The sequence below is a fragment of the Heteronotia binoei genome, chromosome 19 (genome assembly GCF_032191835.1).
Source record: "Heteronotia binoei isolate CCM8104 ecotype False Entrance Well chromosome 19, APGP_CSIRO_Hbin_v1, whole genome shotgun sequence".
In the NCBI taxonomy this organism is placed as follows: domain Eukaryota; kingdom Metazoa; phylum Chordata; class Lepidosauria; order Squamata; family Gekkonidae; genus Heteronotia; species Heteronotia binoei.
Genome location: NC_083241.1, coordinates 11,088,399 through 11,095,850, shown reverse-complemented (window position 1 = coordinate 11,095,850; position 7,452 = coordinate 11,088,399).

Sequence of the window (7,452 nt, the reverse complement as noted above, 5' to 3'; positions counted from 1 at the left end):
CCAGGCACCAAGAATACAGAGCATCACTTGCCCCAGACAGAGAGTTCCAACTGCTTTCATATCTCCTCCTACTTAATCCTTTCATCTGATAGGGTCACCATTCAGAAAGGAATTCTGGCAGATTCACACTGCAGATTCTGTATCGTTGTCTACCTTCACTGTATTATTTTCAGAAAGCCCATTGTGTTCTCTCAGCTGAAGAAAGTGAAGATTTGCAAGTAAAGACGAGTGCTGACAAAATGAGGAAGGGCCATTGATTTAATTTCTCATGGCTTTAGATTGTCCTGCGCACTTCTCAAAGCACACCGCTAATCCATGTCCCTCCTGTTAGCAGATTGTGTGAGATCTCAGGAATCATACCAGATGGTGCATGAGGCATGAAACGGGATGATCCTGAGATAGCAGGTTATTCTGGATCACAGGAAAAGTCCTGGAAATATGGGACATTGTAAACAGGGCTTTTTTTGAGCAGGAACGCACAGGAACTCAGTCCCGGCTGGCTTGGTGCCAGGGGGTGTGGCCTAATATGCAACTGAGCTCCTGGTGGACTTTTTCTTCAAAAAGCCCAATGTTAAACAATGGTGCTGTCAGGGGTGTGGCCTAGGCGGGCAAGGCAGCTGGCCCCCTTCCTGGAGCGCGACGATCTAGCAACAGTGATCCATGCTATGGTCACCTCGAGGTTGGACTACTGCGATGCCCTCTACATGGGGCTGCCCTTGTGCCGAACTTGGAAGTTGCAGCTAGTGCAGAATGCCACGGCCCGGCTGTTATTGGGGCTCCCAAGATGGGAGCACATTCGGCCGGGGCTCCGGGTTCTGCACTGGCTGCCAATAATATACCGAGTCCGGTACAAGGTGCTGGTTATTATCTTTAAAGCCCTATATGGCATAGGACCTGCCTACCTGAAGGACCGTCTCTCCCCACATATTCCCCAGAGAGTACTGAGATTGGGAACCCAAAATCTTCTTGTTATCCCCGGGCCAAAGGAAGCCTGCCTAAAATCTACTAGGGACAGGGCCTTCTCTGTTATGGCCCCTTCCTGGTGGAACCAGCTGCCGGAAGAGGTGAGGGCCCTGCGGGACCTTGCGCAGTTCCGCAGGGCCTGTAAGACAACCCTCTTCCGGCTGGCTTATAACTAACCGGCACAGGAAACTAAATGTAGCTCTTCTAGATTTAAGCTATCCGTAATGTTTTAATGTTTTAAATGTTTGCGTTAAATGCTTAAATGTAATATTTTTATGTTGGATTTTATGTTGTGAGCCGCCCTGAGCCACTTGGTGGGAAGGGTGGGATATAAATCATAAATAAACTAAACTAAACTAATATGCAAATGAGTTCCTGCTGGGCTTTTTCTACAAAAAACCCCCTGATTGTAAGAATGTAAGACCATAAGAAGAGCCCTGCTGGATTGGACCAGAGGTCCATCTAGTCCAGCATCCTGACTCACACAGTGCCAACCAGTTCCTTTGTGTCAAGTGCCTTGCCATATTTTTGAATACAATGCCTATATTACTGTCTTTTTGCGCTGCTGCTTCTATTTCTGCTTTTCTTATCTTTTGTAATGAGCTAAGAAGATTCTTTCCACCGGCCTGAGCAGTTACCAGGGAAAATCCAAGGCCAGACTATTGATTAAAGAACACCTTCATGAAGAGACTGGACGGTTGGAGAGGGGTCCAAAATACCATGCTTCATTCCCACGTTTGGCTTCCCGCTCAGCTTTGAAATGTAACCATTATACTAAGCATATATGAGGGTACAGTGCTTTGTCCGTCAGTCTTAGCAAAACTCATTTTGCATCCAGAAGTATCAGAGGTCAATAAAACTGCAATTCATGAAGTGGACTGGTTGTGTCTCTTGAACTACTGGGGTCTTGACACTTTGGAGGGCCAATAGCAGGGCATAGAGGCCAAGGTCTTCATAAGAACATCAGAAAAATCTTGCTGGATCAGACTGGTGAAGGTCCATCTAGTCCAGCCTCCTGTCTCACATAGTGGCCAACCAGTTCCTCTGGAGTAGGGTTGCCAAGTCCAATTCAAGAAATATCTGGGGACTTTGGGGGTGGAGCCAGGAGACTTTGGGGGTGGAGCCAGGCGACATTGGGTGGAGCCAGGAACAAGGGTGTGACAAGTATAATTGAACTCCAAGGGAGTTCTGGCCATTACATTTAAAGGGACAGCACACCTTTTAAAATGTCTTCCTTCCATAAGAAATAATGACGGATAGGGGCACCTTCTTTTGGGGCTCATAGAACTGGAGAGTGGCCTCTCTACTCACGAGTTGCTGCCAACTTCTTCCAAGTAATACAGACACACCATCCCAAGAGGAAGCCTTTCAATCGGAGACTGAAGCCTCCGGAGGTGGAAAGGCACATGGTCCTCTGGGGGAGGGGTTTCCCCCTGCTGGCCAGCTGACTGGGGGTGGGAAGGAGCCTGGGAAAGCGGAAGAACTCCCGCTGGGACCTGGAGATTGGCAAGCTTACATTTATGTCAAATCTGGCCCTCATAACAGATGAGTTCGACACCCCTGCTCTAAGCTCTTGGAGGATTGGCTACATTGGGGGCCCTGGCCTAATATGCAAAGGAGCTCCTGCTACAAAAAGAGCCCTGCCAGTGCCAGGGGGCAACATCAGGAGAAGGCCTCAGCCTCTATGCCTTGTTGTGGGCCCTCCAGAGTAGGCTTGCTCTTTTTGTAGCAGGACCATGTGCCTTTCCATCTCCGGAGGCTTCAGTCTCCAATTGAAAGGCTTCCTCTTGGGATGGTGTGTCTGTGTTACTTGGAAGAAGTTGGCAGCAACTCATGAGTAGAGAGGCCACTCCCTCGCTTCAGAGTCGCCAGAAACGGCAGGGGGCGGGGGGAGGGAAACGTCTGCTGAGCACTTCATTATTCCCTATCTGGAGATCGATTCTCATAGGGTATAATGGGGAATTGATCTGGAGGTTTCGGGGGATCTGGGGAAGCTGTTTTTTTTGTGGTAGAGGCACTGAATTTTCAGTATAGTATCTAGTGCCTCTCCCCAAAGTACCCCCCAAGTTTCAAAACGATTGGACCAGGGGGTCCAATTCTGTGAGCCCCAAAAGAAGGTGCCCCTATCCTTCATTATATTCTATGGAAGGAAGACATTTAAAAAGGTGTGCTGTCCCTTTAAATGTGATGGCCAGAACTCCCTTTGGAGTTCAATTATGCTTGTCACACCCTTGTTCCTGGCTCCGCCCTCAAAGTCTCCTGGCTCCACCCCCAAAGTCCCCAGAGATTTCGTGAATTGGACTTGGCATCCCTACATAAATGAGACCTTGTTGGGCCAGGCCATATGTGTACCTGTTTAAGATTAGATAGCAGAGATATAAACTTTAAAGGACACAAACACAAATGATTTTTTTTTAAACTTAAAACATGCTTAAAACATTAGCACTCATTGATCTTAAAGGTGTTTTCTTTGTATTTCTCCCATGGGATCCAGGGAACCGGGCAAAGGAAGCTCTGGCTCTTTCCTGCTTTTCCCAAGGGGGCCAGGAGGGGGAGGAGCCTCAGCCAATAGAAGGAAGAGAGGCTTGGCTCAGTAGCTCTGTGCCCCCCCAAGCACCAGGAATACAGAGCATCACTGCCCCAAAGAGAGAGTTCCAAGGATAAGCTGCGGCTAATAGTCACTAATGGACCTTTGCTCCATATGCTTATCCAATCCCCTCTTGAATCTGTTTGTGCTTGCAGCCTCCACCAGCTCCTGTGGCAGTGAATTCCATGCGTCAATCACTCTTTAAGTGAAGAAGTACTTCTTTTTATCCATTCTAACCCGACTGCTACTAGCATTAAAATTGTGAGCTGCTGCATAAATTATTGTGCTCTAGGGTCATCCTTCCTGAGCTAAGACAAAACTAACTCAGACTAACTCAGCTTAAAGGGAACACTGGAAGGGACCTCAGCAAAGTATAATGCTTCAGAGTCCTCCTTTCAAAACCAGCCATTTTATGCAGGGGGACTGATCACTGTGGTCTGGAGATCAGTTTCAAGAGGAATCGATTGAGCTAAAAATGAATAATGCCCACCAAGAAGACATGAGTATGCTTTAGGGGTGGAACCTGGAGACTTTCTTATTCCTTAGAATAAATAAATACAGCTATGCATTTCCTCCTCCTCTTTTTTGCTTTCAAGGGGTTTTCCAGGCAGCTGCACTTCCACTAAATGAAAATGAACACATGCACACACACTCAAAAAGCAGCCAAAACGAACAGTTTACAAGCCCACAGTTTTGTGTTCTCACTGGGGCAATTTATTCATGGGAGCTGCTGGATGTAGCAGTCTGCTGTATTTCAACCAACTTCTTCAGACTAACACAGGAAAATGAAAGTTCTGAAGAGAGCAGTTTAGGTTCTGGATAACTTTTTACTATCCATGCAAATAATCAGGTTCTGGTTAACTCTTTGCTATCAATACAAAAAACTTCTGAATCAAATGCCAAACAAATAGAGGGACTGTGCTGTCTTCCTCTCTCACTCACCAGGAAGTGCCACGTGGCTCTGCCTGTTCACCCCGCCCCCCTGCACCTTTGTTCTGCTGTGATTTAAAGGTGCACACACCTTCCAAAACACAAGAAGTTTTTTGCAAGCTTCTTCTAAGCCTGTGGAGATTTAAAGGCACATGGTGACTGTTGGGGTGGGGAGGAGCCTGCAAAAAGGGGGGATCCCCCGCTGGGACCGGGGAACTAGAATAACCTGGCCTCCTAGTATGTCACAGCCCTGCTATTGCTTGATGATCTCCCATCCAAGTACTGACCTGGGACAACCCTACTAAGCTTCTGAAATCTGACAAGATCAGGCTCGCCTGGGCTATCCAGTTCAGGGCTAATTCAACTAGAGTTTTGTAAATCAAACTGAAGCCGTAAAAAGGTTACTATATTTACCCTACACAGGGCTTTTATTAAGCAGGAACGCAGTCCCAGCTGGCTTGGTGTCAGGGGACTTTTTCTACCATAAAGCCTTGACCCTACGTAATTGAAAGACATGTTGGTGAAAGACTTGTTGATGACTAAAAAGGGATTTCTGTATCAACTTTTGAGGTAATGCACTATTATTATTACAAACAGCCAGGGCTTTTTTTGTAGCAGGAACTCCTTTGCATATTTGGCTACACCTCCCCGATGTAGCCAGTCCTCCAAGAGCTTACAGTAGGCCCTGTAAGAAGAGCCCTGTAAGCTCTTGGAGGATTGGCTACAACAGAGGGGTGTGGTGTAATAGGCAAAGGAGTTCCTTTCCCAAAAAGAGTTCTACCAATGGCCAAGTATAACGGCTGTGAATATATGGACATTTGCAACTAGTACACTATTGACTTTTTTAAAAAACTGAGTACCAAAATCCTAACAGATTTTCATATTTTGCGAGTTGGAGTTTGACGTCATCACTGCGTCTGAAATAAAAAATAATTACATATGAAGCTGCCTCCTACTGAATCAGACCCTTGGTCCATCAAAGTCAGTATTGTCTACTCAGACTGGCAGTGGCTCTCCAGGGTCTCAAGCGGAGGTTTTCCATGCCTACTTGTTTGGACCCTTTTTTTTTAGTTGGAGATGTCGGGGATTGAACCTGGGACCTTCTGCTTACCAAGCAGACGCTCTACCACTGAGCCACCGTAATTAAATCCCATCAGGTGTTCTGCATGAACTACTACTGAATGCTGAACACAAAACACTGAGCAGATATGCAGAGAATCTTTGTCCAACTGAGATGAAATCCCGTGCCAAAATTTGCAGAGAACTTGAGGGGCAAATTCATTTTAGTTCTTCCTGCAACCAATCATGCAACATTTATTTTATACTTCATAATTCCATCTTTCTCAATGAAAGTCAAGGTGGATTACAATTTCTTTTAAAAAAAAATTGCAGCAAAATGATGGATCCAAGAATCAGTTCAAAGGGCCAAGCTCGAGACTTGAATTATTACGATTTCTCTACCCTGATATTAACATGGGAAAATGTCCTTGTGAAAGGACTCTCATACCTAGTTTTATGCAGATTTTCTTTTTCTTTCTCTCCTCTTTTCCTGGTCGGTTAACCTGTGATTTTTTCCCTTTTAGCTTTCTCAAGACCTCTTTGTCAGGTGAATTACATTTTTTGCCTCTCTCAGTAGCCTTGGCGAATGTGTGTTAAACTACTTCTCCTGCATATTTCTTTTAAATCAGGGCCAATTTGAGGGTTGAACACTCTGAATATTCTGTTGGCCTTCTGCAAAGTTATTGGAGTGGGTTTTTGATCCCTCCCTCCCTCTCTCTCTTTAAGCCCAGGGGAGTCAACCTGTCTCTTATGATGGAAAGGTTTTGCCCAGGGATTGGGGACCGTATTGCTGTTATAATTCATTTTAATGCATTCGCCACATACTAATCATTTACAAAGGTAAGGTCTTCTCTAATAGGAACATGACTGTGGGAAGACATATGTAATTGATCATTTTTTTGCATTAGAAAGGGTGATTAAAACCCAAATCCCTCATCCATTCCAGAGGGACAAGCGCTGTGTGTGTTGATTCGGAGGCGGATAGGTTAGGTTATAGATCTCTGTCCCCAACTTTGAAATTTGTGTGTGGAGGTTGAGCGTGATTGTCAATTTGGCTTTGCATGCAAAATCGTGCCTTCCGCGTGTCTGCGAAAAAGAAGAAACTGGATTTCAGATAGACATAGCTTCTCCTGTGTTGTATTTCAAGTAAAATTTGAATGTGACCATTTTCACGATAAAACAGTACCTTGGCCCTGGTTAATTTGCTATTTGATTGTTTTAGCGGTTTTACCAATGAAGGATGCTACAGTATGTACAATGTTACAATTGCATATCCAATGCACATAACAGGAGCCTGCGGTACCTGTGGTACAGGTTGTGAAAGAAGAGAATTTATTTTTGGAAATTCACATTCTGCTTTTCAGTTTTCACCAACCCCTCCAGGGAGCACACAATCATCTCAATTTGGTTATTTGCTTCATTTATAATCCGCCTTTCTCGTAGAGACTCAACTATAAATGCAAGAACCTCAGTAATAGAATGATGGCGTCAATTAAACCTGTCATATAAAAAGGAACAGCCACAATCATAAAACCTGGATGTCTCGAAGTAGCAGCTGTAAAATAAAAACTCAGTACAAAGTAATAACCTCCCTTAGAGTCTCTGGGGAGGGAAACATTGTCTTAACATTTTTATCTCAAGGACAGGCAGAAAAGGGCCAAAGGAATGTTTCACAAACTGGAAGCCATGGACAAAGAATGTTCTGAAGGCCCACTAGCCAGAGAACACAGAGAACATGAGAGCCAGTTTGGTGTAGTAGTTAAGTGTGCAGACTCTTATCTGGGAGAACCGGGTTTGATTCCCCACTCCTCCACTTGCAGCTGCTGGAATGGCCTTGGGTTAGCCGTGGCTCTCGCAGAGCTGTCCTTGAAAAGGCAGCTACTGGGAGAGCTCTCTCAGTCCCACCTACCTCA